Consider the following 23838-nt stretch of genomic DNA (forward strand, 5'->3'; position numbering starts at 1 on the left):
ACAGTCTGATCCCAAACCAATGCTGTGTGTAATTTTGAAATGCAATCGAAGTTAAAAAGATTATAATGATATGATGGCAGATGGGGGAAGGTATTAAGCAAACTATGGTCTCAGTAAAGAGTGGTTTCAAAAAAGAGAATTTTCCCTGTTTCAACAAAAGAAAAGAGTCCCAATTATTGTATTTTTGGTTCTACAGAGTGCCATGGCTAATTAAGTAAAAAGGCCTTTCGAAAAACCTGGTATCGTCTACATTTTCTGTTAAATTACAAACAAAGCAGAGTGCTTAAAGGAGTCATTTAAAAGACAGCCATAGCACAAATCTGAAACTGAAAATGGCTCATAGATTAGGCTATATTCATCAAGCCATCTAATTAAAGCAGTTCATGCTGGTGTGCTTGGTTCAGTACATATGTACCCTCCCAAAATACATGGCTTTACATACTTTTTCTAGGAAAACAAATATTTAGTTTCCCTGTTTGTAAAGCTATCTAAAGGTGCGGATTGTGCAGTGGTCAAATATGCTGTTGCCATAAATCTCAGAGAAGCAAATAGTATCAGACACATAATAACCTTTAATATGTATGTTTACACACACGCACGCACGCACACACGCACACACGCACACACGCATGCACACACACGCACGCAGTTTCCCAAAACAACAAAATAAGTATGAGTAAGACTTTCACTTTCATGCTCTTACTATGTATGTTTATATATTATTAAAATATTATTAGTAGTAAATTGTAGAAAACATAATTCTGTATATATTTATTTAAAAATATTCTAATCTTAAAGAGCAGGAATGCACATTCTAACACTTTAATGTTGTTTAGAGTTTCTGACAACCCAGTATGATAAAAACAGTCAAGTGCATTCTCATGTGGAGATATATGCATAACAGTTCATCACTGTGTAACGGGAACAAAGGGACTATGAAACTCTCCCCCATCAAACGTGAAGAATTACTACCGGTGTTGAAACTCACTACACCGTCTCCTGTGAACTGCTCTCCACAACTTAGATCTGTATATAAAAAACGGATATTTATGAATGAATAGCCATGCCTCCTCAGTCCTCAGCTGAACCTGAAGGTGCGGAAACCTTATTAAAAGGTACGCATCACCACTTCTCTTCTCAGTGACAAATATATATAAATACATACATATATATATATGGGTCATATTAGTGAAGCTTTTAACAGGTGAAAAGCACAGGGCCTTTAAACGGGGTCCTGAGCCCTCTGCTCAGACAGGACCCAGCTCCCTTTTCTGTACAGGACTCCCAGCTGATCCTCTTAACCTCACGGGGCCCGGCACTCCCACAGAAACACACCCACCCAAAACACAGCACCCCCCGCTGCAGCTGGAGCCAGCTTCATATACCATAGAATGAAGATCATTGCCCGCGCCGTGTTCCTTTCGTCTGGCGCGGCACAGGTTCATTACTGGAGCCGGGGCTTTTCCACGTCAGCCAATCAGGCCCCGCCATGCCCCAGGCGCACGATTGTTTCGTGATAAATAAGGCTGAGAAATGTGTTTTTCCCAGGGACGGTGACACCAGCGAGCCTCTAATCTCTCAGACAGGGAAATGAATAAGCCACGGTGTACCGTGCATTCATGTACAGTGCGCTGGCTTATTCCACCCTAGGAAAGCATGGAGAAGATGCAACCGCACGGAACTGATGAGCGGTGTGAGAAAAGTGTGTGAGGCCCAGAGTGATGTTTACTCAACATGGCCCGAGAGATATGGAGAAGCCCAGGAGAAGAACGTGAGGAGTAACAGGCCTTTATGCATTCTGGCTAAACTAACCTAACTAACTAACTAACCTAAACTAACTGATGTGACTTGCTTTAGCCATACTGGATACAATGAAGTGGACTGTGCTCATTTTACACTTGCAGTTGGCTCTCAGATTTCAAGAAGTTCAACTGGCACATTCTATTAGCACACAATATGTGCTGCTCTGTATGGCTGGCATGTATGGACAAGCACCCTTCCCATGATAAAACATTTCAATGAAGGAGGCTCTAAATGCAGCCCAGAAAGGGTTAAGTCTGCGGGCAGCGGCCCTCACGTCCACGCTTATCACTTCCTCAATCAGAGAATCCAGTCAGACAGGCAACACGTTTCTCACTTCTGCATACTTGGCCTCCGTTTGCATATTAGGAAACATGCAAAAACTCCGAATCGAGCGGAGCCTGAAAGGGCAGTCAAACAGAGAGACAGGATTATCAGCACCAAGAACGAGCCCGGCTCTACAGACGCATTAACGCAGGCCCTACTGTCAAGTGCAGATTCCACAGACGTTTCTCAGGACAAAGAAAGAAACAAAGAAGATCTCTGTAAAAAGCTACTGTTCGATCAAATGGCTCTTTACGGTGTGGGACTCTACTGTCCTGGTTAGGCAGAATCAGCGTGATCCAGTGAGGCTACACCCTCTACAGTAAACAGGAAACACCTGTTCAGCTTTTCAAGATGATGAATATTAAATGACAAAAAAATTAACGCGCTGAAAGAGTGATTCTTCCAGTACTTCAAGCATAGAGAGGTGTGGCAAAAACCAGTCTGGCAGCACAGAGGGGTCACAGGCTGGCATGCCCCTACTCCTCCAGTGGCTGAAAAAGAGCTGTTCTCAAACAGTACCATAGAGATCCCTGAGGTTCTCCAGTCAGTGGCTGAAAAACAGAGCTGTTCTCAAACAGTACCATAGAGATCCCTGAGGTTCTCCAGTCAGTGGCTGAAAAACAGAGCTGTTCTCAAACAGTACCATAGAGATCCCTGGGGTTCTCCAGTCAGTGGCTGAAAAACAGAGCTGTTCTCAAACAGTACCATAGAGATCCCTGAGGTTCTCCAGTCAGTGACTGAAAAACACAGCTGTTCTCAAACAGTACCATAGAGATATCTGTTGTTCTACAGTCAGTGACTGAAAAACAGGGCTGTTCTCAAAGAGTACCATCAAGATCTGTGGCTGAAAAACAGAGTATCATCGAGATTGCTGAGGTCCTCCAGTCAATGGCTGTGCTGTTCTCAAACATTACCATAGAGCGGGTCTTCCCACACTTCTCTCCCTCTCCAGACACAAGGATCAGGCTAAAATCCCTCTGACACCCTCACCACCACGGGAAACATGATTTCCATGGAAAGGATTTTACTGCTCTCCTGCAAGTCTGTCATATTACAGCTGGAAATATTAGGCAAATGAGCACATTAAAGCACTGTATTCAATCAAGTCAAAACATAGTGTCTGCTTCAGAGAAAGAAAAAAAACCCCCAAGCCCTTGACACGGTTTCAGCCCGACGATTACACACACGCACGCACGCACGCACGCGCGCACGCGCGCACACGCGCACACGCGCACACGCGCACACGCGCACACACCACGCACACCACACGCACACGCACACACACACACACGCACACACACACACGCACACACACACGCGCGTGCGCACACACACACACACACACACACACACTTTCCCATAAATTGTGACTCATGAAATCAGAATTTAAAACATAAGAGCAAAAAGAGGGGGAGATATATCAGATCTGTACGCCAGAGCAGATGTACTCTCGTCCGATAGTTTGAATGAGTATTTCATAAACACGGGGCAGTGTAAGTGAGGTTTCAGAGACAGACAAAATCCTTCAACACCAAGTGCCGCATTGAACAAGAGCTAGTCCTTTCCCAACGCTTTATCAACTGCCTTCACCACAAGCATGCACTTCCTCAGCTAGGACCGTGTCTAAATGAATGTTACTTAAACACAATGATATCACTATGGGCCTAGAGGGGGAAAAAACTGTCTCAACAGAGAATAACATCTTTCAATCTGCAACTGACAAAAACGCCTTTCAGATAGAGAAAAGGCACGCTTTCTGGAATGGGGACTACCAGCCTAATCTGACTGTCCCTTGTGGGGGTGGAAGCCTGCAGGCTCAGTCACGGGAGAAGGGTGTTCAACCGGACGTGTGAATGTTCCGTATACCCGGAGGCCCGACCTGCGGCGCCGACCCACACCTCAAAGACAACGGTGGCGGGGAGGCCCCTTTCATCGCCACGGTAACCGTGTCATCGGCTCATCAACAGCAAATTCTAATAATGCGCCCGGTCCTGCCGAACTCCTCGCCGTGACTCATCCGCGTCCCGGCCGCACCGCCAGGTCAGCCGCCGTCTGAACCCACTCTTCTCCGCTCCACCTCCCTCCCGCTCTCGTGCGAAGCGCTTTCTCCCAGGCACGGGTTAATGGATTATCTCCAACTCTTTCCCAACACCTTCAAATTAAAACCGTCAAGTCTAAAAATTGAGCGGAGGCGTTTCTCCACCTGTCAGTCAGAGCGTACCGATATTCAGCTCGCTGTCGGAATAATACTGAAGGCTTCACTATGCTGAACCCGCACCGTTTTAGTCTATCCTTGGTTGAATCTGCTTGCAGTCTGAAGTTGAAAAGTGTCCTGGAAGTGCATTAATGCACAGTGATGTACGTTTGTGGGAAAGGTACATAAATCAGTCTGCGTTCCATGTAAAACAAAACAAACATACACGCGCTGCTCTGATTCTGTTAAACATAGTTCCATACATATTCGCATAGATGGGAGAACAAGGTCAAAAGTAACAAAACATAATGGAGGATCACAAATATAAGGCTAGGATGTTATATGGCTAACACAACGCCAAAAAAGTCATGACTTACTTAAATGACTAACTGTAACACACAAGTCTGTACTACATTAACAAAATTAAAATCAACACACATGATCCTACTGACACACAGAATCTCTTTCACATTCAGCTGAAAAACACTCACTGTTATGCGTCAACAGGAAAGCAGCTTTACATTTTGAACCAAATATTATTAAACAGGAAGAATGTAGCCTGTTTCACAAAATGAAAAAATGCCTCACAAGAAGGTAACATGAAGGGGGGGGGGCAGCGCACCGTAGCATATTTTAAGATTCTGAAAACGTTATTTTTATCATCTGCCCTCAACGAGAACAAGACTGTTAGTTTAGCTGGAGGAAACCAGGACAGACGCAAAGAGAGGAAATAGTTTGCCAGTGTATAAGCACATAATTTTCAGCATAATCCCAGGTTCCACAGTGCGCTTACATAGCAGAACCTCGCTATACTCAACACTGAGGATTTCTTCTCCATTAAGTCTGAAGGCAAACGGCACATTTGCCACCTCTCCACCCTAATGGACACTAAGGCAGGCTCTGAGCGCACATCCATGTCAGATACACACGCGCATTTGCATTTATTACATTAGAAAACGTCTTGTGAAGACATCCCCCTCTCCTACCCATCCAGCGAATGACGGGCGGCCAAAGGGCTCTCTGTCATTACCTGAGCTCCTAATTTCATCTGGGAGGCTTTACCTTCCAGCTCCCATAAATCATGTTTGTATTAACCCCGTCTGCACAAAGACAGAAGTGTAAAAAGGGCAGGAGGGGTTAGCTAGCAACACCAGCTAGATGGGGAACTTGGTAGCAGGCAACAAAAAAAAAAAACGTTTGAAATTTGGCAAAGTAAACACAAGGATACGCGGCACAGCCTTAAGTCTTGAGTGCGGAGCCTCCTTCACAAAGGGCCCTCTGTTAAGAGCTGTGAAAACAGCAGCGGAACCCCACATACCGCCGGAGCCCAACGCCACCTCTGCCCCCCCGCCCCCCAAGCGACTCCACACCGCTTCGGACACATTACTCACAGCGGTGTCATGACCGGGGGCTGGAAAATATTGACTTTGAGCCATTTTTTGGGAGTCGGATTATGCCACTGAAAACAGCGCCAGAGCAGCAGGGACGCGGGACGGGGGTGGGAGGGGCTGCCGAAAGTCCTGAGAGACCCGAGACCGAGATTACGAGAATTACTGCGGCCACTTCACTCTCATTTATAAAAAAAAATAAGCCCAAATTACACAAATGAAAATGCATAAGCAGAGGCTGGCTGCACAGTAATTCCTCAGATTAGAGGACATAATCCAGACATTTGGGGCACATCTGTGGGGTTTGCAAAGTTTTCACCTGGCCAAAACATCCATTACATCGCTCCCAGCCTCGTGCGCACTGTTAAAAAGGCTAGATTGGGAGAGAGATAACAACATAGCACACTGCAAATTAGTCCTGAACAACTTGGGCTCTGCCCATCGCCCAGTTACCATGGTTACCACATACTTCTCATGGGCGTCTGAGATGGTAAACATTCACCTCAAATCGTCTGGTGCGCCTTCTCGTGTAACCGAAATATCGCGGATAGATCTCCGTCTGACAGGACGTCAAAGAAATGTGGAGGTTCAAAGGAAAAAGGGCACCCAAAAACTAGAGCGATAAGCACAGTCACAAAAAGGAGTGATGCCGTCTTGGGGCGCAGCTGAGGAGTCTGACTTTGTTACCTCCGACAGTCCTCTGAGACTCGGACAACACACATCACTAATTCTTCCCACGTTGCAGGACTGAGAAAATAAGAGGGGGAGAGAAGGAGGGCGAGAGAGAGGTTGGGGATAAACAGGCATAGATCTGGACATGCTGCAGCACTGATAACTTTCTGCTCCTCAGCAGAGCTCTAAGGAGGCCTCCAGAGACCGCAGCATTCTGCTTCCACCTGCGCAGCCAATGGGAGCGAGGCAGCCCAGAGACACATCCGTGCCTCTGCTCCATCGTGTGCCCGAGACTGACGGCTGGTGTCACGCAGCACACAAAGACGACACGGCGTACATGACAGCAGCCAGCGATTACAGGGCGCAGCGTGTCCACGTCTGCCACCCCACCGAAACGGGGGACGCCACGCTCCCCGTGACCCCGGTCGGCGTACCCACCCAGCCCACCCCCCCACGGAGCGGAGAGACAGCGTGAAGAGGACAGCCATTGTCTCGCTCAGGAATATGTAAAAATAACCAGAAACTGGGTCAGAGAATTCCCAGAGAGCCGGTGGAGCTGTGAAACGGCACGCAGCTTATCTCCGTTCTCAGCCCCGTTCCCCAGACCTGCCGGGGAGGGCGGGCCACAGGCTCCGCGCGGAGGCCCAGGAGCCCCATGGGAGCCGGAGCGTCCCTCAGCGTCCCTCGCGACTGACAGCACGCTCACATGCACATCAGCACGTTCGCTTCCCAGACTCCCACCCATGCCCCGGTGCAGCCGCGAGACATCGGCCATAACCTGCCTACACGGCTATTTTTGGCTGTGGTGAGAATGCCAATTAAAAGCAGCTCCTGAAGAGATATAACTACAGTCTGGAAGCGTTACAGCCCTCTCTCACTGCTGAGCCCTCCCCACAAAACTCAAGGAAGGGCATTAACCTGTGATCGTCAGCTCTCTCTCTGAATAGACTACAGCACAAGCAGCTGCAGTGCCAAACGTCCTGCTGTGAGGCCAGTGAGAGCGATAAAAAAAGTGTGACCAATTAATTAACTTTTCGCTTTTTTAGATCACATATGTGTGCATATGAGGTTCAATTTTACAGAACTCAAAGCAGCAGCTACAGCAATCAGATTTTTATAGCTACACTGCAGGTTAGCTTCTGAGCGACGGGAACAGCTTTTTCATTTTTCCTGCATAGAAACAGACAGGCCTACAGAAATAGAAAAAGTAATGTGACTGCAGCAGAACACCCAGCTTTGGTCTACTTTAGCGGTACCACTTCCTATATCAGTCCCTCTGTGGGTTATCAAAAAAAAAAGTAGAACATATGTAAAAATACATATTTATGGTATACACGACAGATGTGGTTTACCCATTAGCATATGACAGATCCAGGTGTAAAAACCATATAACAAGGAAAGTTACAGGTGTTGAACAGATTGACAAGCTAGATGTGTAGCCAAATAGTTGCTATGCGTACAAGACAAAAACATATCAAACAAATTCTTCCAGTTCCCATTTCAGTGATAATATAATAACTTTTTTTTATACAGCAGAAATCAGGCATAAAAGTGAACAGGCTTCAACAATACACATGGTCACCAAATGTGGTGTGTGGACAACAGAAGCACTTGTGGCCCGATTCAGCCACAGGACACAATTCTCCCAGGACAGATGGGTTTCTTTGCGAACGTTTCGAATTAAACGTGATTTTAAAAATCTTGTGAGGTGCTAGGGTCACAGCATTAGCTTCGCTCTGGGCTAAGTCCTCATTTCGGTGTACAGCAGAGCAAATTTGCTGTAGATTTGTGTCCGTCCCTGAATTGACTGTAAGCAAGCTTCCGCAAGCATTTCTTTAATTCCTCTGGTTGCAATAGGCTTTTAGTTTAAGTGCACCTGGTTTACAACTGAAGAATGCTCCAGGACAGCCTTCTACACCGACTCATAAAGGATGAAAAACGGCCTCGCTGCCCCTGTGCCGCTTCCTGAGCGCTGTTTTTCTGTGCTTTTCACCTGGGCATTCTGCTGGGGTGGTGCGCGTTTTCAAAACGATCACACTCCCATACATAAATCAGCTGGCCCACCGGGGACATGAGGACTTGCAGCAGTATCAGCTGACTGCAATGTGACACAATCAAGAGCAGGACGCTGAACGCAATACTGAGGAAGCGGCTCACACGGAACTGAACTCACCCAAGATGAAAACCCAAGTATTCGGGTGAGGCCACCCTAAAGATACACAACCTGCTAACTGATCACAGGAAATGTACGCAGTGTTTTGCAGTATTGTTGTAAAATACTCGCACAGCCATGCGTCTCCCACAAGAGTGGAGCTCATCGATTCACGCTCAGCGAGAACGGAGAGTCAGAGGAGACGCTGAGCCAAGGCCGTGAGGGCACCGATACGTCAGCCTAGACCCGATACGGGCGAGCATACGCACACACAGCCTGCAGAGAGACGGGCCTGCAGCCTGGGCCCGCGTCCTCCAGACATCCCCGTCACCTTGGCCTCAAAACATCAGCGCCTGCAAACACCCCTCAGGAGGAACCGCACCTCAGTCCCAAAAACAAATGAGGAGCGTACAGGAGACACAAAGTTTTATCACTGAGCAAGATGCATGTACTTCCAAATGTGGGCGGTTCTAGAAGCTCGGCCTACCGTCCAGCGAGGGTGGACGGCTAAAAGCATAGCTTTGCCATTATCATGTCCTTCAAAATATTGGTTGGCTCTTTAGTAATAATGAAAATCAAAACAAATCACGATGTTGTGAAAGTGAACCATCTATAAAAAGGTTAGCTGCAAAAAGGTTAGCTACGTACAGCAAGACCAAGTCTGACTCAGTACTTAACCCCTCTCGCTAATCAACCAAGTGACTGCACAAATTTCACCCTAAACTCTAGAGAATTATGCCCGCACGTTTTCCCCTAAACTGACTGAAGGTGAGCGTTTTCCACGTGCTACAAGCACGTCCGAGAGGAAGCGTTTAGGGGTCCTCCCAGCAGCCGCTGTCTTTATGAGCACTGTGCACTGCGAGCCTCTCCATTTTTAATTGCATTTTTATAGCAGGCTTCATTCTACATACCGTTCAGTAGAAAACGGTTCTGCTCTCCGAGAACAGCTGTCCACGCATTTCAATAATAAATGCAAATGCTCACCACTTCAGCCCACCGGGCGCGTTTCATGCTATGTTTATTTTAAAAGAAATGTGTCAAATGTTATCTAGATGTTATACTGTGGAAATGTAATTAGCTAAAACCCACAGTATCTGCCAAACGACTTAATTAAAAATATAAAGTGTATCGGAGATCTCGAAAAGCAAGCCGGTCGCATATTTTGCCAGATCATTGATACACGATAAGGCGACTACCTTTGAAAAGATTTCACAGGACAGGATCCACACAGGGGGGAAAAGTGTTTAAAATTCAAGCCCACAATGCACTGGAGAGAGTCCGTTTCAGGGAGATGCACGTCAGTGCCACAGTGCAGTTTTGACAGCAGACAGCAAACCTCACCCTAGTGCCCCCTCTTGCGGGTTGCTGGCTTTCTTGTGTTCTTGTGTTATTGTAATTTTGTGAGTGTCCCCTGCTCTGATCGAGCCCAACAGTAGTCTCAGCAGCTTCTCACGTGTCAAAAAGCGCTGCCAAGACAATTAAACAGCTTACTTTTCCAGCTCGCTGCTCACTTATTTCTCCCTCGGATTCAGATCTGAGACATCTGCTTTCGTCGCTTTTCATTTTGTGCAGGAACATTATAATTCGCCGACCCACACACAATGAGCAGATTAGCACCGAAGACATTCATTCAGTGCCGCACAATGGCAGCCGCACGCGTTTCCAGGTGGAGCTCAAAGACTGTGCTGTGCACCTGTACGTCTCACAGAATGAGCCAAACTCTTCACCAGCTCCGTGCGCACGAGCGTCATAAACACCTTTCATGTACAAAATCTGTTTGCATTCAAATTCATAATATTGCACTCACTCGGTATTATTTGGTTTGTAAATGGTAAGTTGCGTGCCCAGATGAAAGAGGAGATCAGGCTATAGGCCTATAGGCATCGGGGGGGGGGTAATGACACACACTACGCCAATGGTGATATTCTATAAATGGGGTCATTTTAATGGGACTCAAAGTCATGCCTAATTTTTATTTAAAAGGGGGGTGGAATGGCATGTTTTTATTAGTCTTGTCATAGCCACTGTTAGGTCCATGACTTATTTAATTTTTGTGCTTCATACAGAGCGTTTCTGTATCTAGAGCAAGTCTTAAACCAATGATTTCATTTACAAACCACTTAGGTCATATCCAAATTTCACATTCAAACGCCTGATTTAACTTCGAATGAAGAGCCACAAAACCGGTTCCTTCAGTTGCGTGCTATCTGAACCGCTCCGATTCATTTGCCTAAGAAAAACCAAAAACGAAACGACACGCTGGCAGGGGAGGGAGAGAGACGGAGAGCAGCGGTTAGCGGGGGGGGGCTCAGAGCCGCTGCCAGTCAGGCGGGTGCTGGAGTGAGACGCGCGGCCGCTCTCCGTGCCCCTGGAGACGCGCGGCCCGAGCTGGCAGCGGCCGGGAGGAAGCCGACTCGTCCTGCCCAGACGAAGCGGGTCTGCAGGGAGGGAGGGGGGAGGCACAACCGTAGCAACACTTGATTGGCATGGGGTTTATTGGCATGTTCCCACCCTACAGGCTTACATCGCGGAGCTCATTCCTAAAAGCCCTTTTTTTTTGTCATCAATGTTTGCTTCTGGTGCCAAACGAAAGCCTGTGTAAGCCATTTATCTCTCATACGTGAGAGTGTCTGTTATCAATGAAAGGAAAATAAATAATATCAGTAATTACAACAGCGTCATTTATCTGTATTACACTGTATTGTAATACATGAGCTGGCATAAATGTGTATTCATGCACACAAAACAGTTCAGAAGCTCGACATTAGCAATAAACAGAATGGATTCAATTTAATTTCACCGAGGCCACATCTTCATTACAGCAGGCCTGGGCTAATCGTTTTTCAATATCGGACGCATAATTCCACTAAACCCAGCGCTGAGAGAACACATGAATGTCAACGACTAGCTCAAGACGTCCGCGGATATCCAAACGCAAACGGTCCTTTAACTGAGGCCAGCTGCGGTCCTGAAGCGCGAGACGCGTTTTTAAAACGATCATCTTGCCAGGCTCCTCGGCTCCGCAGTTCCAGGCATCGTAATACCCGGCCGTGCCATTAACCCAGGAAAACTGCAACCCTAGCTGTTCCGTCTACTGCGTCCTTTGGTTTCAAGCGCAGAGACTGCAGTGAACACAGATAACCCCGCTCGTCTTTATCAACGCGCGCCGCGCTCGGCTGGGACCCGCATGGCTTTCCCTTCATCTCGCTAACGGGCTATCAGGCAGCCATGGCCTAACTGGCTAATTCTCTCACTGAACACAGAGGTGAATTATATTACACTGAACAAAGCACCCCCCCCACACACACACACACACAAACACACACACACACACCACCTCTCAACAATCAGCAGGAGCGACGGCGGGGCTGCGCGAGCTCTTTATTAAATTGAGAGGAGTACCTGACAGAGCGTCGCTCCGCGCCGCGCCGCGCGCGCTATCTGACTGATTGCCTAAGCTGCAATTACAGTAATTTCATCATGTACAGTAAATAGTGATTAATCATTTAACAATGGTCAAAGAGCAGCATTGGGGTAAAGACATGCGCGCAAACGCAAGTTAATGCGGTCTGACAGCCATGAAAACCTATCCTGCCGCAATCAGGGAGCAGAAGAGGAGGAGGCTCGGCCTTCACAGCAGGAAAACACACTCAGCCTTCAGCGTCGCGTAATTAAACCGACGGGCAGGATTATCATACTTTAGGGAGTTGTTTGCGGCCCACAAATCTACTGTAAGGTGCAGTAAAACGTCTGGGGAAATGCGATAAACGCATGCGACGGCGCTCGCACGCAACACACGCCGGTCGGGTGCTGGCTCTTTGCATGCTGGCTCCGCCCCCGATCCCCTCTATACATCACTTTGCATATTTTAGCCGCCAAAAAGTGATGCAATTTCAGCCGAGGAAAACAGAAAGAAAAAAAAAACAGGGGCTTTCACAAAATGTAGTGTGATCTGAATTACTTTCAACTTTTTCTTTCTTTTTTCTTCGTTCCCTGTAGGTTACAAGGAAGACTTAGATTTGAAAAATGCAAAAATAATAATAATTAATAAACATTTAAATGAATGACATTGAGGCCTACATCTTTTAATGATAACGAGACTATAATTAAATACCATGAGAAATAATTAATCAATTCTAATATTCATTCATATCCAGTCTATTTTGAAATAAAATAAATTATTTGGCATCTTACTGTAAATCATTAGCATTTGCATGCTTGAGGAAATGGTCAAATTGCTCAGATATTTTAATGTATAACTCTTTAAGTGGTAAAATTCATCTTCAGCCATAAGAGCGCAGGACCCAGCAGCTCTGCTCCCTTAGCTGCCAAAGATCTGAATAATTTGCTACAAATGGGGGGAAAAGGCAGTGTCAACGCTTCAATTAATCATTAAGTTGTCTTAATTCCTTATTATCATTGCTGCCAGTAAGTTTTAAAGGCCAAATGCTCTACCAAATGGGGCACTGGCAGACAAGCACGGGAGGTGATAGATCTCTCGCTCCTACTCCCGCAATAACAAGCAAGCATAAAGGAAAAGAGCAGCAGAGTCTCACACTCTAACACTGCAAACCAGGCCTGCACTGGTTAGCCAGCCCAGGATGACCCGCTTCTATCTGGCACCACGGCCGTCAGCAGCAGCCCGAGTCTCAAATGAGCAAAAAAGGCAACCGGGACAGCAATATTTTCCAGCATATGGGTTTTCTTGCATGCTACAAGATTAGTCTTGCTAGTCCTTTTTTTCCCATTACAGTTAGGCTACATCTACAGTTCTCTCATTTTAGGAGCATTTGCTCCTTAAAATTGATGTGCGCTAACTGGAAAAATAGTTTAGGAGAACATCCAGGCTACTAATTGGGATTCATTAGTGTGCTCCTAAATTTTTCAACTTCGGGGCACGTGTGCTCCTTGGAAAAAATGTTAGCGCAGAGCCTGGCATTAGCAAAGACACAGGCTGAGGTTTCTGCAGCTTCCTCCATCCGTCTCCCGTCACCTTATAAACAATAATACAATATTTACATCATCTGGAAAGCCGGTGCAGCTATACAGACCCCTGGTTATACTTTCTATACCCTGCAAATGTCATACTGAGATAAATTTTGCTTTTGAGGAGAAGGCAGCTAGACACATTCTGCTTTGAGGAGCAGGCGGGACAGCCTTCGTCCAGCGAAGCAGCGATCGATACGCGTCCACTGCAGAGAGCACATACAGAACCGATGCCGCTCTGAAATTCACAGACTGTGCTAGGGCATTCCTCTGCCACCAATAATGTGGGGGAAATATAGCTCCTGCATTTTCCATTTTTCAGGCCTAGAGCACAGCAGAGGAAAAACTGGCTGCGTTTCTGTATGCCTGAGTCACATTGTTAAAGCCAGTTTAATGCTATAATTGCAGAACATCATAAAAATATTTCACCAAATATAAGCCAACTCATTTCATATTTTATAAGGATACACCTACAGTACTTAGTGAACAATAGCAGATTTACCATTATAGCCTACACGAATACAAAACATAAAAGCATTATTATTTCTCTTCAAAAAGTAATGCCACATTAACTCCCTGTATTTATTAACCCTGTATTAATTATCAAAGTAAATGAAAAACCTAACATCGCGTATACTAATCACTACCAAGGGTTAACATTTGTGTGTATATATATATATATATATATATATATATATACACACATTTTTATATATGTATATATATTGATATAGCTTGCCCTTCATTTTTCCATTTTTTATTTAATGTTTAATTTAATTTTAAATTAATTCCAGCATACACAGAACAGAAGTCACCAACCAAGTAATTTTAAAAAAGGAAGTTCAGTGAAAGACCTCAACAGGAAGTATAAAATAAAGGGCCATGAGCTCTCCACAAATTATGAAATGAATCATCACATGCAAAAATGCATTTCCAAAAAATACATATAGCCATTTTATTTAGGCTAGATACTGTACAGAAGTAGAAGAAAGGTGGCAAATGCCCTCAACCAAATATCACACAATATAGCCTAACGCGTGCGATTGCTACCCTTCGCCTGTCAGTGTTTTATGTTGTTTTTTTTAAACTCCCACCGTTATGACTTCCTGCCTTCCTTCTGCCCATCTCAGTTACCTTAAATGGTCATTCCTGTCCGAGCCTGGCTAAGATCTGGTTACGGCAGATGTGTATCTGTTTCTGCAGCTCCCTGTCAGCTGCTGGGAGTCTGAGCAGTGTTTACACAGAGCACTTTCCACTGTGCCTCACGCTGCCATCTCACTGCGCAGCCCCCGAGTCCAGCGCAGACCCTCATTAGGCCTTCCCCTCCCCGCACCTCTGCGCTGCGTCACCCGCAGGCACTCCATACGGCCAGGCTGCATCAGCACCCTTAATGGCGTGCCACACTTCACGGAAAGCCAAGCACCATCCAGAAAAACCACGGGCTACCTGAACTAACCTGCCTCACAGCAATGCCTTTTGTTTGACTGCAGTGACGGTCTTGGCGATGTCTGAAGTTGTTTTTATGCTTCCGAGGGTGTGTGTTTGCATGTGTGTGCGCGTGCAAGTGTGTATGTGAGTGTGCATGTGAGTATGAGTGTGTGTATATGTGTGCGTGTGAGTGTGCATGTGAGTATGTGTATGTTAGTGTGTGAGTGTGTGTGTGTGCGAGTGCGTGTGCATGCGAGAGTGTGTGTGCGTGTGCGTGAGTGTGAGTGTGCATGCGAGAGTGTGTGTGTGTGTGTGTGCGTGTGAGTGTGAGTGTGTGTGTGTGTGCGTGTGAGTAGTTGGGTTGAGTAATAAATGCATAACCCTTTAAAAGCGTCCTGGGACTGCGCTTCCCCATGTGTCCATTCACGTGCTCTGTTTCCAATCTACCGCCACTTGAGTTTCTTACGCTTCTGGGACCCATTCTAACATTCTACTCACCCATTCTACCATTCTATTCACTTCCAGGACACATTACCTTTTGCAGTGGAGTAAGATTGCAAAGGGACATTTAGCCTGAGACTAATCTTACAGAAAGCCATGCTGGCAACATTTTTAAACATTTATAACTTACACAATTGGATGTTCTGCTCTCTGTATCATCATACCCCCAACAGAACATGGCAATGGGAAAAAAAGCACAGGTACAGTGTTGGCTGAGGCACACAAGTTCTGATTTCTCCTAGCACGAAAAAGGGCAGTCTGTGACCTGCTGACTCAGACAGCCTCTCCCCCCCTCCCTCTATACAGCATCCACAACCAAAGGTCGCCTCCTTTGTCATGCAAAGGCAGAGAAAGAATATGGCGAATCCCCCGGATCTCCTGATGGCTGCTCCTCCGTGGCAGCCGGGCGGCTCCGGGCCTGATGGCCAGCCTCAGGAGGCCACGGTTCACTGGAAAGCCTCAAATTCCTTCTCCAAACGAGCATTTCCTGTCACCTCCACACGGAGCCCAAGAATAACATGGTGGCGGGCAGGAGGAGCGACACCAGTGCATTCCAACAGCCGATGCGGAGGAAAAAGATCATTTTGCCCCAATCACGTTGTCTGCATGTCCCATTTATCGATATAGTCACTCATCTGTCCCACTCATGGTCCAACACAGGAACTGTGAGTCACTTTCAAAACTGCTCTAAGAACAAAAACCACGCATGAAAGAGAGGGAGCGCACACACCAGAACATGCGCACAAAGTAGAATAAGAACTATGCATAAAATTCCTGTTATATCAAATCATCCTCCAATCCAGAATGGAATTCCTCAGTTAACCAAGCTGGGTCAGCATTAAATAATTCATATGGAACTGAAAACGTACCTGTGCAGTGTGCACCTTGGGAAGGAATTGAATTTCCCATCAAAAAGTGTCGATTAGGGTCAACTGTGTCTGTATATATAAATGTTATTCTTTCAATTCAGAGAAGTTGAAGCCAGTTAAGCAGTGACACTTACAGTGACGGGAAGCCACAGTCCATTGCTGGTCACAACAGCTACGCTAAAAAGATAGTTCCCCTGCAGTGCTCGAACAGAGCATATAAAAATCTTAACAAAACAGCAAGTGATTCACCCTACCTGCCACGAAACAGAAACTGCACACTTATCCATACTATCCATGTCCTATCCAAACAGCAGAGGACCTCTCTGACATCAGCACTGTATCCCAAAGCACAGAATATGGCATATGGCCTGCAGAAAACCTGTAGTTCAGCACCATGTCTGGCAATACAGAGCATATTTCATACCTGCTTGTCCACCCGCTCCCTACAAACACAGTGGAGAATGTAAGAAGATACACAAGACACTTTGTATTACTGTGTGTTATTTCCTGCTTTGGTTCTGAGAATAAAACCAGAAACACAACCATCAACATAGAAGTAAGAGGAACAACATTTGCACACAGATACAAGGAACATAAGGAATGAAAAATAAAGCCTCAATGCACACTGTGACACCAGTGGACAAAAAAATGAATATGTTTACCTCAGAAGGTGTCTTTTGGACAGCAATAACACCAAGTTCAAGGAAATCACCAAAATCTTAATCTCAGCCAATTCAAAGCAAGCTAAAATCTTTCTGACCACTCAACCTCAAATATCCTTATTCTAACAATGAGTGGTACATTTAGGATGAAGAATTGAAGGTTTCTCAATCAGGATAAGGTCTGAACTAGGAAAAGAATAAGGACAACGCAGTCTCTCAGGCAATTTTAGTGATTGTGTTTGGCAAATGGCAAGGGTACAGTGTGTGAATGCACTTTGACTAGCAAACCAACTGTACTTCCATAAATCTGGAAAAAAAAATTTTTTAATTACATGGGCAATATCAGGGGTAACTTAAAGGGATCCCAGTAGATACCAAACACATCACAAAGATATCTTCTAGCCTTTTTCATATGAGCCTGAGTGGCAATGAAGAAACCATTGGACATGTTAACCAAAAGAATAAAATAAACAAAAAAAACCTCATCCACAATTCCTCCATTTCACAAACGGAGATTCAGGCATGGCTCTGCATTCAGACAGTGTACATGAGTTTAAACAAAGATGAGCTTCAATTTCTGTGCTGTATAGCCTACATGGAAAAGCTCCTGACAGAATTGGCTTTTCGCTAACAGCACACGATCGACTGCACTTCAACCTGAAACACATCAGTGCCCACAGGCTGTCTCTCAGCCGGTGTGGAGAGCATTTCACAAAGCATCAAAACAGATGCTGATTGTTCTTACACACACACAAAGACAAAGTGAAGGATGAGCTGTGTGGCTGAGATTAAATAAAGAACCAGCACAACCACATTTCCAGTTTTCCTCCTCCAACACCTATATTGAAGATGATACTTACAGAACATGAGAACAACATAATATAGCAAAGTGAATATTTTCAGTAAGGCATTTTACTGAAGGCTGAAAGAAGGCAAGTTAATTAGTAGCTACCACTAAGAAAATAAAGCATCGTTGTGCAGCAATCCGGGTGCGTTTAATAACACCTTCATTTACAAAAGAAAAGGTATGTTAAGCACTTCCACACCTAAGTTAACAAATGGTGGCGTTTTATGATCCGTTTATCAATGTCCTCGTTTCCATCTTCTCCAAAGACGTCTTGAGCTTTTCAAAACATTCTCAAGCCGCATTTTGTTCAATGTTCAGATAAAATTGTCCTACGCGTTGACGTTACGTGCTATTTGAGGACCAAATTATCATTATTATTATTATTTAAATGGTGGCACACGGTGCATACAGCAAAATGCTCATTTCACAATTAAATCGTTTTCAAAATAACATAAATAGCACACAAGTGCTAAGACGAGAATGACCGAACTCGTTCTACAGCGTATCACTCCCGTCAGTTACGCGGTCGCAAGGACAGAAATTGAACACATTAAGTTTCAGTTTCAACCTTGTTAAATAAATGATTTGACGTTATATTAGTTCATACATTAAGCAGTCAAAATTAGTTCATTTACCATGCACAAGTAATAATCCATGTTCCAAAAATAATAAATGTTAGCTAAACTGCGGAAAAATGAATGCGTTGCTGAAGCACCTGCTTCTGAGAGCCATGAAGAACAAGTGGATCGACATGTAATTTCATAAATTAGCACTTCCTCAAACACCAGCTAGCGACATAAAACTCGTTAATATCACCTAACTACCCACATAAAACTACCATAAATTCAAATGTTGAATATAAAGGTTTATATATGGATGACTGGCCGTCAAACAAACTACATCAATATTGTCAATAAATCCACATGGCGAACCATTCTATTCGTAGGGAAACTAACCTGCTAACATTAGCAACACAAATTCTACTTGAAGCTAGCCAACCTTAGCTAGGTTAGTTCTCATGGCAACTTCAAGAAAGTCGAACGTGTGGCAACGATAAATTCAGTTATCTTCAGCAACCCAACATAACTCTAACGTAACAGTTTAGCTGGCAGATTACTTTCCATCTTTCGGTTCTCGCCGATATGGTAACAGAGAGCTATAAGCAATCAACCAAAATGAGCAAAACTGTTATTTTTTTCTGCTCTGCAAAAATAATGAATCGAAATACCAGGATAAGCAACGAAGTGCCTATCTTGATTACGAAATGGCTTGCTGTTAGTGGATATTTTCTCGGCTTGTGTTGTGATACTGCGTTTGATTTTGACAACTGCAATGTTTAATTAATCTGAAAGTGTAGAACAAAAGACTGTGCTAATAGTAAACAATATTGTTTTACTTTACCCAAGTTTCTAGCGATCTAACTGCAGTGCTAGCGAACGCTAGCCGGCCACCAAATAAAATGACATGCTTTTTGCATCAATATCACCCCGCTGTGGGACAGCACCTCTGTACTTTTTGGTAAAGAAACAAAACAATGCTGCTTCAGATAAAAAATATACAAATACATCTACTTACTGTGGCACAGTCTTCGCGAAGAAAATGTGTTCTACTATATTTAAATTACAGTAGAATCAAATTGAGCAAGCTAGCTAATGGTAGCTATCCGACGGAAAGTTTGTATTACAATGTGGCAGCGTTGCCCATTGCATTTGATTCCACCGTGAGCCGCCTGCTGGTCTTTTGCGAGCACGATACCGAAGCTGAATGAAAAGGCGCATGCGTACACACAGCGGCAGAGCAATTCACTATTCGCATTCATGGACCACTATTTGGATTTTTGGCAGAGGGGAAGTATGAACATGCGGGCCGCTGTAACTTACATGAACAATGGGTGACAAGCACAGTGACAACAAAGGTGGGCTACCCGGAGACATATCATATAACAGCTACACCTAACGTAAACCCAATGAAAACTTCCAAGGCACTCAGGTTGCCATCTACCTGACAGGCTACAGATGTTAGGTTTGCCATCTGTCATCCTGTGTTGCTTGGTTAACTATCGTTGCCAATGTGACGTTATTTTGAATTAAGCCAAAGTTTGTCTAGCGCATTTAAATCTATTTTCCGCATATAAAATGGTTTCACGATTCTGCCAAAGGCAGCATTTTTCTTCCAGTCTAACCTCCTTATAAATAATTCAAGTATAGCAGGCTGCACCAGAGAAGATGTTCCCACGATTGCAGGGGAAACCAATTTTAAAATACAACGACAGCACAGAAGTTCAATCAACGAATATATTGAAATGATCAATTTATCTAAATATAATCGTTTTTAATAAAACAGGAAAACTCAGAGAACGAACAAATTCACTATCTATAAAAACAAAACGTTAGCGTAGCTATCTACAGTAATAGCTACGGTTGCTAGCTAGCTGTTATCTAATAGCTTGCTACAGTAGCTACATCGAACTGCCGATGACCGATGTCCTGCTAGCGGAAATAATTTCACTCGCTAGAGGTAGGCTGTATTGCAAACCATACAAACTGCAAAGAACCCAGTAAGCCCGCCAGTTTTGGCGGTATTTGTTCTGCATTTAGCAATTAAAAGTGTTGAGTATATTTAATTACCGTGGCCGACTTGCTCCAGTCCCCGATAATGTTACCTCCAGTCAAGTCAGTCCCTGTCTCTCTCCCTCTCCGTTTTCCCCTCAACTGGTTAGACCACGGCTTTGTTCACGTGATAATGTCAGCTTTCTCTAATTGGAGGACGAGAGTCGGTGAAACTGCCACTGCTACCCTCCTCCTTGCACCTGTGAGCGCCAGGCTGACGGAACAGCAAACACCGTAATTACATTACGCCCGGACTTCTTGTACTGTACCTGGACATCCTATTGCCCTATGGGAGCAGAACGTTGCGTGGGCTGAGCGCTTGGTTGCAGAACAATACTGCGCACCGTCACGCCGCAGATGCTCCTTTTGGACTCCAACAACAAAAACCAATCCATTGTATGTGTTTAAAGCAATAACTGCTTATTACTTTGTAATATAAAAAAGTAATCTTTATTGTACACATTATCTTGTTCAATTACCAAAGCAATGTTTAACTGATTAATAACTGATGATAATATTAATATAGCTGAATCTATTGCCAGTATCAAGTAAATATAAAACAAACCCGCTTTTCTAGCTTTGATGTTTTATGCAAATTTAGCATCTTCACCCATATAAATTATATCTGAATAATAGCCTATGTTTTTAACCATAAGTCATTCAGACGTAAATTCTGTGGTGGTTTCCTGGACATTCTTAAGAACCAAGGGAGGAATGCGCTCCTTTCCCAGGATTTCTGAAGCAGTCAACCCCTAGTTGAGTTGTTGCTGGTGTCAAACATGTGTTCACATCTGTTCAATGGTGCAAATGTGCAATTCTGTGTGGTTTAGCAAGCATATATGATTGCTACAGGATGCGTGGCTCTGCTCAGAGTGGTGCACAGTGCAGCCTTTTTCTGAATCCTTTTTCTCCATCATCCCCTTGGAATTGGCTGTTCCAGTGGAGGTCAGAGGGTCGCTTGTGCTCATATGTCAGATGTTACTGATCATAAGCTCTTGTGGGCCAAATGAAGGAAGATGCCTTATATCTCAGGAGTGGGTCGTATATCAATGAATTGATAAAGATAACCTACAGAACTGACACTTGCCCTTTTTTTGTTCTGCCTTTCCAGGACCAACCTGAAATATTCAACAGCATATATATGATGGTGTGGACCTAAGATGGATATTGAGCCATGCACACTTGCAATATATATATATATATATATATATATATTCTTCCATTTTTGGTGATACTTTAAAGAGCAACTGGCAGCTATTAGGTAAATATAAAAGCAAAAAATAAGATACACGTTCTGTGAGGTCACTGAAACTGAGTCGGCATTCTGTTCAATACACATAGAGCCTTGGGTAAGATGCCTTGATAGGGTCTTTTGAGAGAGGGAAATGTGAGAACGGTTACACAGTCCTTTTCTCAATGAGGGAGGCAGGAGCGGGAGATGAGATCTTGTTGACATTTTAAAATGCTTTGACATTGATCACACTGGTCTTTCAGTAATCTCACAGTGTGAGTTCCTCATTCACTGAATTGAGTGCTTTTGTCTGTTATGATAGACTAAATGTTTAACCTCACAAATACAGAATGCACTGAACACAAAGCGGAGACACACTTGAGGCAGTGCCTTGTACAATACTTACATTGTTCTCCACTCGTCATGAAAAGGAGCGTTTCAACAAAGTTAGTGGTTGCTCATTATTTTTCTGTTTTAATTTACTAATATCTGTTCATAAAAAACAGAGGGTACATTTATATTAAACAATGATAGTTTCTCATGTAATAAATAGAGAAACTGAATAGAGATTTTCGTGACAAATCATACTTAGCTTACTTAGAGAATCATATTTCTAACCATGTTTGATCAATTTTATCAATTCAGATGGAAATTGTGCAAAGATGTTCACTTTTTATACAATATTCTCACACAAATCAGTGGGGAAAGGCAGAAATCACTATTGAAACTCATTTTTGAGGATAGTGCATTGCCTTTGGATTGCATTTGGATTTAAAGGAGTGAAGTTGTTCCTAAAGCCATTTTACAGTTGGGTGTGTCACACAGACCCACACCAGGCATGTTCTCAAGCAGGTCTCTCCTGTCAAACGACATGCCACAAGATACAAATCAGACACAAACACACATGCATAGTCTCTAGTACACATGTGGCCACCTGCAGTCTATCTCCCCCACAAACTCATGAGAAAATTGATGGAACTGCTTTGAACTCACACAACCTTATACAAGCCTTCTTCTATGTATAGATATAACTAGAGATAATTGAACCTTAACGTCAATGTATATTACATGGATATGAAACAAATTGTGCACCCCTTATTAAAAAAGAAAGAAGTGTTTCTTTCTGATCAATGTTTGTGCATGCAGCTTTATTGTTTTGTCCACTGTGTTTTATTATTCAGTCTGTTTTAATCACCTGTCTTTGTTGTATTTGCTATGTTTTATATTTCAGTCAGTTTTAATCATCTATATTTGTCAAGCTAATGTACATTATCCATAATTTCTTGGACATACAGAGTAGCTTGCACTTTCAGGTCAGGCTTTGGCTGAAATGTATTAATAAGATGTTTTGTGGGAATCTAAAGAGGAGTATTAGCCAGCATCGCCATGGCGCACACGCTCTGGGCTCTCCTCCGGCTCAGAAGCCAGTCAGAGAGGTCGCGATGGCTGCTCACAATGGCTGCTCACGGTTTTACATTTCACACGAGCTGCAGCTGCTACCCACAGCCAGGTCTGAGCCTGAAATACCGCCGCCGCCGACTCCATGCCTTCGCTCTGTGCCTGGGAGTGGAGCTGTGATGTTTCTGGAGACACTGCCGCTCGCATATTGCACAACGTGCCCCTGCTGGTGTACAGCACAGACAGACAAGGAGAAAGAACAGTGTCGAGCTCCTGTCAAATCACAGCGTGTGATTAAAGCAATGCGCTTGATACTTTTCATAGCGGAGGTAGAACTTTCGGAAAGTTGATGTCAACCGGGTGAAGACAAATCCGGGTTTTAATCACAGGATCCACACAACACCAGCACTTCGCTGTGCTGGGTATGCCCAAAGCAGGGATTTCTGCTCTGCAGACATTTATAATAAATATGTTTATTCCTTATCTTAGATTGCTCTCAACACTGTGTGTATGTGTCTGCACGTGCGGTGCAACAGTCATCCTTCCCATTGCTTTTCCTTGTGTATGTATGTGCACGTGTGTATGTTCCATAAAAAACCAGTTCAATGACATTCCCCTTGAGGTAAACAGAGCCTGACAAAACATTCTCTCAATGTAGAGCATCTGTCTCAACCGACCCCTCGCAGAACAGAAGTCCAGGGGCTCATTACCTGAAACTCAGAAGACAAAGTGGCACAGATGGTCAGCCAACTCCTACCTCTACAAGGCACAAAG

At 44.4% G+C, this 23838-nt stretch overlaps 1 protein-coding gene across 5 annotated transcripts in view; it reads right to left on the reverse strand.

Annotated features, from left to right (window-relative positions):
- The window catches only part of strbp (spermatid perinuclear RNA binding protein), a 74168-nt gene extending 53571 nt beyond the window's left edge, over positions 1–20597 (reverse strand). For 2 of the 5 annotated variants that reach the window (XM_064309629.1, XM_064309626.1), the window contains exon 1: positions 19402–19571. The gene's annotated coding sequence lies outside the window, so the exon portion shown is untranslated. Of the gene's footprint in view, positions 1–19227; positions 19247–19401; positions 19572–20453 lie in introns of those variants that run through there. The other 3 variants (XM_064309627.1, XM_064309628.1, XM_064309630.1) reach the window with 3 other exon arrangements.
- Positions 20598–23838: the final 3241 nt, after the last annotated feature.

Source organism: Anguilla rostrata, chromosome 14 (genome assembly GCF_018555375.3).
Source record: "Anguilla rostrata isolate EN2019 chromosome 14, ASM1855537v3, whole genome shotgun sequence".
Taxonomy (NCBI): domain Eukaryota; kingdom Metazoa; phylum Chordata; class Actinopteri; order Anguilliformes; family Anguillidae; genus Anguilla; species Anguilla rostrata.